The following is a 9595-nucleotide window of genomic DNA, read 5'->3' on the forward strand; positions in this document are numbered from 1 at the left end:
CGAGGGATTGATTTTTTATTAGGATGTGACTGAGATCAGTACAATTCCTGTTAAACTACCTAGTTTCCATAAACAGATTCTTTACGCCTGGAAAATGATTTTTGCACAACTTCTCTCCCCACATGTTGAGAATGTGGAACAATAGACTTAAACCACTAACAGAAAGTTATTATTGATCAGAAACTGGTTTGAGCGGCATCTTGTTTGTAACTGACTTGTTGGACTCTAATGGTGCTTTATTGGATTTTGTATCTTTTCTGAAGAGAAACAATTTAGACTGCCCACTAAAACATTACAGAAAGGCTTGTCACGCTATCCCATTAGCTCTGAAGCAGCTAATATGCAACACATTGTTATATTCTGACGTCAAACCAGCGCTGCCAAGTTTAAAAATGGGAAACTGTAATTTAAATGATAGCAAATGTAACAATAAGTTTATTAGTGTGAACTTCAAATCAATTCCTTTCCATGAGTTTGACTTGGGTAGACGTCTGCAGGCCTTCACGGGCATCAGTCACTCATGGAAAAAGCGTTTTCGGAATTTGTTAAGTGGCCTGTTCCCCCAAAAGTTAAACAAACCCATTTTAAGGTAATTAATAATATATACCCAGTATCTGAGGAGGTTTACATTTGAGGTGGACCTGTGCTCTTTTTCTGATCCTGTATCAGCTGTTTTTTGGTCAGCTGGAGAGAGTTTAGATGGAAAATTATCACCAGATTCTACAGAACAGCAGAACCGCTCAGATGGGCCCAACACATGTTCATGCTGGAGCAACTGTGGGACACACTCTGCCAACCATACCCATATATTTGGGCTCTGCCCTAAACTGGAGGCAGTTTTCAAAGTAAATATTCCATGACGTCCTAGTGTTGGGAAGGAGTCCAGAACTTACTGACTGCAAAGCCAAAACTCAGCAGCTAAATAAAGTACTCACTGCAGCCCTAAAAACCAGAACTATCAGGTGGTTAAAACCAGAACCTCCCACATGTAACATCTGGATCCAGAAAGTGTGTGGTGCCTATCTGATGGAACACATTACATACTCAGACTACAGAGACCTGTTTTTGAGAAACGGGGGACCCATGCTGCCTTTGTTAATACAGTGAAGAGCGCCACCTAGTGTTGGGAGCTCTCTTTCTCGGCACACACACACATTTATTTATGGATGGCACAGGGAACGGGGAGACCGGAGGACTGCCTCATATAGGGTTGCCAACCGTCCCTTAAAAAACGGAATCGTCCCGTATTTAGAAACAAAAGTTCACGTCCCGTATTGAGCTAATAAGGGACGCACTTTGTCCCGTAATACAGTGAGAATCAAAAGTAGTCTATAACTTTTAATGGAATTAACGCTTTGTTTGAAAACATAATTCCCAGCCCCTCTCCTGCTTTGTGACCAATGAGCTGACAGCACACTTATGACAATTCGAGTATGACAAGTCAGATTACCGCTTATCTCATTGGTCGAGGAAAGGTCGCTTACGAAGAAAATACCGGAAGACAACAGATGACCACAACAAGAAGCATGGCCAACAGGGAAACAAACACCGACACTGCGGTGCAAGTCTCGGACGGCACACTGTGCCTCCATAAAATGAAGGTTATAACAGAAAATCTGTCGCTCTCTCTCTCTGTCTTTCACTCACACAGACACGCACACCGCCACCATCAACTTTGCTAAATTGCTAATGAAAAACATTAATCAGGCAGCTGTGATTGAGCAACAGTGTAAATCCAACTATTTTCACGGTTGTTGTGGTCGTGATAATTTTGTGATGCCACATCGAAAAGGCTCGGATGAGCTTTCCAAAGTTCTACAAGTTGTGCCTCCATCGCTTGTGTCCAGATCACACGCTGCACAGCCGTGCTGCTCCATCTTTTTCACCGACGTTTACGTGTTTGCGTGTGAGCAATGTGAGCGCCTGTGGTGACACCCTTACGAGCGATTGATGATCGGCAGTGTTGGAAAGGTTACTTTTAAAATGTATTCCATTACAGAATACAGAATACATGCCCCAAAATGTATTCTGTAATTCTGAATACTTTGGATTACTTAATATATTATCATGCTTTTTACAACAACGTGAATGTACTATTGCTGTGTGATTTATTACTATTACTGAAGGTCCGCGACTCCGAACTGTAGTAAAGGGACCTCTGACTGATACCGCGGGGTCCCTGTCGGCTCGTAGCCGAAAAATAGCTTTACTTTGTTGTGTGGGTCAACTTTTCTGGCGAGAGACAGAGAGAGACGTTGAAAGGCTGCTCCAACGGAACTTATTGTTTTCGGAGGAAAACACGAACACGGTGTACAGTCGAGTTCTTAATCCGGTTGTTCAGTCTGACGTCACTAGCCGTGTCTGGGTCTAAACTCCGCTGCAGGTCCATATATCAAACGATCACTATGGCATTACTGAGAGTTGAAAAACTGTCTAAAGTCTTTCATCTTTAATAAAATGATCAGCGTTCTGCTCTACCAGGTGTAACAATTGAGTTTAACATCCAGGCATCCATGAAAACGGAATTTATGACATTTAACGGAGTTAGAAGTTAGCAGGGAGTTAGCTCGCTAGCTTCTATCTAAATACAATATAGCATGTCCTGACTGTGGGGTTTTGGAAACAAATTAAAACGTACAGCTCTGCTATCACTTCCAGCATAAATGAAGACAGAAAACTAAACAGCAGTGACGTTTGTAGGGTTACTGAAGTTGGGCTAGCTGGTATATAATGATGTGCTACGTGACCGCTAGCGACACAGCTATGTTAGCATAATATTGTAACGATGGTTAAGTGTTACTGGACAGTGACATGTTGGTTTTCTCTGCACACTGTTGTTGTTCCTTTAAGATTCATGTTTGGTTGGGCTGCAGGAAGTAGTGAGGGTGGTGTACAGGAAGGGGTGGGGGGACCTGGTTGTTCTGTGTGTGTGCCAGGCTGAAGAGAGGTGTAGTTCGAGAGTGCTTCCCCCTGAGTTAACAACCCGCTGGCTTATGTGCCGAATAAACGGACAAACTGAGACCCCAACCGTCTGGTTCTTGTGAACGTTACATTGGTGTCAGAAGTGAAGAAAGAAAAAAGAACCCCAGAACGCCCGAGACCCTGTTGCCGGCGACGCTTGCCGTTACGAGACGAGGATGTTGCCGGGCAGGATTAAGAAGGAGACGGAGGAGAGGGAGGTTCGTCCGCGCTCGCCCGCCCATGGAGTGAGGGAAACGGCGCTGCGGCTGTCTGCCGAGGCTGGATTTTCTCCAGGTTTGACTAGGCTCGGGAACTGTTCGCACAGCGGCCGCGATTCCGGCGGGAAGGAGTCGACCTCGCTTGGCGCGCCGTCACGTGATGTAAACAAACATGGCGGCGCCCAGCAAGCTGCAGCGAATATAAAAACGCCTAAGTTCAGCGGCAAGACGCCATGGGAAGTGTTTATCGCACAGTTCGAGCTGTTAGCTGTTGCAGCTGGCTGGTCTGAGGAACATAAAGCTCTCCAATTGGCTTTGTGCCTGTGTGAGGATGCAGCTGCATGCCTGCTGCTGCTGACCGAGGAGCAGAGGGGAGATTATAATGCTCTGGTCGGAGCACTTCAGAGGCGCTTCGGGCAGTATAACCAACCAGTGCTGCTGAGGTCGGAGTTCCACAACAGACGCAGATTGCCAGGTGAGCCCCTCCGCATTTTGGCCCATGAAGTCGAGTGCCTTTGCCGGAGGGCGTATGACAGCATGCCACCATCAGTGCAGGCGGAGTTAGCTCGGGACCAGTTCCTGCAGGCCCTGAGCCCTAAAGAGCTCCGCATGCAAACTCAGCTTGCTCGGCCGGCCACACTCAGTGCAGCCCTGGAGCTAGCGTTGGAGAGGGAGATGCTTGCAGGATCCTCTGGGGGCGCTGACGACGCACACGTGGTGAGGGCTGTGTCAGCACCTGTGGAACAGATGGAGACGCCAGCGGGCCTGTGCAGTTTGGTGCAGACAGCTTCGCTGCAGTCGCCTTCCCCTCGGGCTGGCCCACACCGCCGACCTCAGAGCTGCTGGGGATGTGGACAAGTCGGACACCTCATCAGGCAGTGCCCCAAGCTTGCAGCGGTTCAGGGAAACGCCCACGGGCCCGTGTAGGCGGGAGTACACGGGCCTGGGAGAACGACATCCCCACACCACCGCCACCTCCACCCGGTGCGGCCATCACTGTGGGCTGGACCCAGGTTGGCGGCTTTTGCCATGTTCCAGTGACGATTGCGGGGGTGTCCTGTACGGCCCTGCTGGACACGGGATCCAATGCAACGCTGGTCCGACCCGATATTGTCCCAACCGGAGCTGCTGTACAACCGACTAACGTGCAACTTAAGACTGTGACCGGTGATCTGGCCCCAATGAGAGGGAAGGGAGTGTTCCAGTTCAAGGTGGGGGACCTCGGTGTGTCTTATGCTGCCTGGGTGGCTGACGTGCAGGACGCCTGCATCCTTGGGCTGGATTTTTTACGAGCCATTGGTGGTGTACTGGACTTAGGCAAAGGCCTCCTCGTACTCCCTGATGGGAAGAAGGTGCCGCTTATTCCTCCCCCGGTCTGCACAGCATCTGCCGCGGCGTCCACCTCCACCGCAGAGACCCCTGCAGACCCGCCAGCAGAACAGCGAGCGGAGGAGGAGGAGGAGGAGAGGCTCTCAGCAGTGAGGAGTATCTGGTCAAAGAACTGTGAGGGGCTGACTCCACAGCAGCAAGAGAGTCTATGGCAGGTACTAAAAGAGTTTAGTGACATTTTTGCCCTGAAAGAAAGTGATGTTGGCTTGACACACTTGGTAGAGCACATCATTGAGACCGGGGATGCCCAGCCTATTAAAGTGCGCCCCCGCCGCCTGCCCCTGGCTCATCAGGAGGCTGCAGACAGGGAGCTGTGTGAAATGATGAAGGCGGGCATCATAGAACCATCTGATAGCCCGTGGGCCTCCGCGGTGGTGATGGTGCCTAAGAAAAAAAGTCCTAGGATGCGTTTCTGTGTGGACTACAGACCACTCAACAAAGTGACGAAGAAAGACTCTTACCCCCTTCCCAGGATTGATGAGTCCCTCGACTTAGTAGCCGGGTCCTCCTGGTTTTCCACCCTGGACCTGCGGAGTGGCTACTGGCAGGTGCCACTGTCCCCGGAATCCAGACCGAAGACAGCCTTCTGCACTAACAGGGGACTATGGCAGTTCAAAGTCCTGAGTTTTGGCCTTTGCAACGCTCCTGCGACCTTCGAGAGGCTCATGGACAGTGTGCTGGCTGGCGTCCCACGGCAACGGTGTCTGGTTTACCTGGATGATCTTCTAGTGCACGGGAGCTCCTTTGATGCTGCCCTGGATGCCCTGAGACAAGTGTTGGAGAGGGTGGCGGCTGCAGGCCTGAAGCTGCATCCCGACAAGTGCCACTTCATGAGGAGGGAGGTGGAGTTTCTGGGCCACAAGCTGGGTCGTGAGGGCATCAGCACTTTGGAGGAAAAAATTCACACCATTACCGAGTGGCCCACACCAGCAGACCAGAAACAGCTCAAAAGCTTCCTAGGACTGGCGTCTTATTACAGGAGGTTTGTGAAGGGCTTTTCCTCCATAGCCGCACCACTCTTCCACCTGCTGCAGAAGGACCGTGACTTCATCTGGACCCAGGACTGTCAGCAGGCGTTCGACACCCTCCGCAGATCGCTGACAGAGTCCCCAGTCCTTGCCCCCCCTGACCCCGCCCTGCCTTTTGTCCTGGACACTGACGCAAGTAATGTGGGGCTGGGAGCGGTGTTGTCGCAGGTTGGACCGGAAGGGGAGAAGGTGGTGGCGTACTTCAGCCGGGTCCTGAACAGGAGCGAGCGGCGCTACTGTGTCACACGACGAGAGCTGTTGGCTGTGGTGGCGGGGGTGAGACACTTTAAATACTACCTGTGCGGCACAGCATTTGTTGTCAGAACTGATCATGCTGCCCTTCAGTGGCTGATGTCTTTCAGGGAGCCAGAGGGACAGGTGGCTCGCTGGCTGGAGGAGCTCCAAGCCTTCAATTTCACCGTGGAGCACAGAGCAGGGACGCACCATTCTAACGCAGACGCCCTCTCTCGCCGCCCATGTGCTGCAGCTGGCTGCCGTTACTGTGAGAAGCGAGAGGAAATAGAGCGGGAACTCACGACAATAGACGGAGCAGCACAGCTCGCCTGCAGGGTTCTTCTGGTGGTGGATGCAGCGGAGTGGAGGGCACGGCAGGAACAAGACACAGACCTGCTGCCGGTCCTGCAGTGGCTGGAGAAGGGGGAGCAACCCCTTTGGGATGAGGTCACTGGGTTTTCCATCTGTACCAGGGGGCTGTGGGCCAAGTTTGCAGCTCTCAGGCTGAAGGAGGGGGTGTTGGAGCGTGCCTGGAAGGATCCTGCCACGGGGGAGGAGAGGTGGCAGGTTGTGGTGCCAAGGTCGCTGAGGTCAGCTGTGCTGGGAGCCTGCCATGGGAGCACTGGCTCTGGCCACTTTGGGGTCTCCAAGACTCTTCGCCGCCTCCGCCAGGGCTATTACTGGGGTCAACAGCGGAGGGATGTGGAGGACTTTTGCCGCAGCTGTGATGCATGTTCCTCACACAAAGGGCCACAAGACCAGTCCCGGGCTCAGCTTCAGCAGCAACCAGCAGGAGCCCCAATGGAGCGAGTAGCTGTGGACGTCATGGGCCCATTTCCTTGCACAGACAGAGGAAACCGCTATGTTCTTGTGGCCATGGACTATTTTACCAAGTGGCCGGAAGCATACGCCATCCCAGATCAGGAGGCTGAGACGGTCGCTGATGTATTAGTGGAGGGGATGTTCAGCCGCTTTGGAACAGCAGAGACCCTCCACAGTGACCAGGGGCGTAACTTTGAGTCCAAGGTATTTGCTGCCATGTGTGAACGCCTTGGGACTAAGAAAACCCGCACCACCCCACTTCACCCCCAAAGCGATGGGCTGGTGGAAAGGTTTAACAGGACGCTGGCCCAGCAGCTAGCCATCCTTACCTCAGAACACCAACGGGACTGGGATTACCATCTTCCCCTTACCCTCATGGCCTACAGGTCGGCAGTGCAGGACTCCACCCAATGTACGCCTGCCCTGCTCATGTTAGGGAGAGAGCTGAGAACTCCTGCAGAGTTGGCTTTTGGGAAACCCCCGGACGCGCCAGAGGCACCACCGGGCCGGGACTACGCAAGGAAGCTGCAGGACCGGCTGGATTCTGCACATTCCTACGCCCGAGAGCAGCTGGCGAAGGCAGGCCTGCGCCAAAAGAGGAATTACGACATCACCACTAAAGGGAGGCACTTCCGTGCTGGGGAGCTGGTGTGGGTCTACAGCCCAAAGAGGAAGAAGGGACGGTGTCCTAAACTGGATAGCAGCTGGGTGGGGCCTTGCAGCGTCCTAGAGCGAGTGGGGGAGGTTGTTTACAGGGTGCAGTTGCCTCCTAGGGGGAGGATAGTAGCGCTGCACAGAGACCGGATGGCCCCCTACAGAGGACAGTCCCTCCCCTCCTTTCCAGAGGGACGTGTACAGAGCGTCCATGACCCTGCTCAGAGGGGCCCCCGACCGGGGCTGCGTTCCCCCCCCTCGGACTCTTCACCCCAAAGCCCCGAAGCTCCGCGTCCTCCTCAGGGGCTCAGGAGGTCAAGGAGGGAACGTAGGCTACCGCCCCGCCTCAGAGACTGTGTCGTTCCCTCGGGGACGAGGAACTTATTGCTGGGGGGGCAGTGTAACGATGGTTAAGTGTTACTGGACAGTGACATGTTGGTTTTCTCTGCACACTGTTGTTGTTCCTTTAAGATTCATGTTTGGTTGGGCTGCAGGAAGTAGTGAGGGTGGTGTACAGGAAGGGGTGGGGGGACCTGGTTGTTCTGTGTGTGTGCCAGGCTGAAGAGAGGTGTAGTTCGAGAGTGCTTCCCCCTGAGTTAACAACCCGCTGGCTTATGTGCCGAATAAACGGACAAACTGAGACCCCAACCGTCTGGTTCTTGTGAACGTTACAATATAAACAAGCTAACTTTTTTTCCACTCGATAAAAGTTAACGTGAGTGTTCTCGGTGGTCAGGAACAAATGTAATCGCATGGCAGGATGCTGTAAAAGGACCAAACTTCAGCCAGGAGAACAACTGAGATAATCCATCCACAATACGAGGTTAGTCATTCATATACTGCTGCATGGGCTGGGCTGTAGTTACATCGTAAGGTTTTAAAAACTGAGCTTAAATAAATGATTAGTGGTAATAAAAGCCGAGGGAGGTCAACAGTGATCACTGACTGTTTTAGGAGCTTTTTGAGATCAAATAGAAGAAAATACAAAACATTAAACATGTTAACAACACAAAAGCCATATTAAACGCAGACTACTTTAGACCCGGAAGTAGGATTCGTCGCGTCATCACTGAACAACCGGATAGCTTACTTACAACTGGGCTCGTCAGGCACTCTTATTGGCTGAAGTAATTATTATATTTAGATGCTTCCAGCTTCCGTTTTTCCTCGATGACAACTCGTACCTTTCCACTCCCCTTTTTCTCCCTCCTCGCGCTCACAGACACATAACGTGTATGGCAGTCCATTCTCCCTGCAACACGGACTACACTGCCCATGATGCTACATTCTTTAGAGCTATGCTTGTAGCATTCTGCCTGTTAGCTTAGCACAACAACAACAACGAAAAGGCGCTCTCTCACCCAGGAAACACACAGTCGCAGAGAGAGAGAGAGAGCGTTGCCCTGTAACCATGGCAACCGTAACCCTGCCGCCTGGAACAACAGAACGTAGCTGTCAAACAAAACCCAAACAGTCCTGACCCGCGACAATATGAAACAGGAAAGTACCGCAGTGTAATCCATTCAACAAAGTAACTGTATTCTGAATACCACCTTTTTAAACGGTAACTGTAACGGAATACAGTTACTCATATTTTGTATTTTAAATACGTAACGGCGGTACATGTATTCCGTTACTCCCCAACACTGATGATCGGGAGCTGGTCGTGAGGTGTTAATCGCTTCTCGTTACCCCACGTATACTACACGATGCACGATGAAGGCCAAAATCGGGCCGATCACCAAATCGGTCGCACGACTCAAAAATCGGCTCAAAATGGGCCAAAAATCGCACAGTGTGAGCCCAGCATTAGAGCAGCAATGTTTGTTCGCTCAGAGAAAGAAAAAAAAAGGCTGCAAAAGTACAGGGAGGAATGGGAAAAGGAAAACACCTGGCTGGAAAAGTGCACTATAAAGCGCATTGCACTGTGTGCTGGCGCACTTTTTCCATAGGCATGCTTCTAATGGTGGGCACATGAAGAACACGAGGGGCGTGAAAGCTCGGGGAACCCTTAACCAATTTCTTGTCCACCAGGCCACGGCAGAAGCAGATATGGTATGTAAACACTGGTTTGTTGTTTAAACCCTCTGGTTAAGGTTAATATGGGCATGTGCAGTGAATATCAGCGCTATGTGGCCAGAAGTGTAATAATATAATTTATTTTGTGTAATAAACAACTGCAAGGATAGATGATTACAACAAATAGATCACTAATACATAAAAGTAATACATAGATGAATAATGATGATGAGTTATGATGCGTAATCATGGGAACAAGCGGGTTTACAA

This window comes from Diplotaxodon limnothrissa, linkage group LG5 (assembly GCF_057381915.1).
Source record: "Diplotaxodon limnothrissa isolate DT_005_m linkage group LG5, D_limnothrissa_male_GT1.1, whole genome shotgun sequence".
Classification (NCBI taxonomy): Eukaryota; Metazoa; Chordata; class Actinopteri; order Cichliformes; family Cichlidae; genus Diplotaxodon; species Diplotaxodon limnothrissa.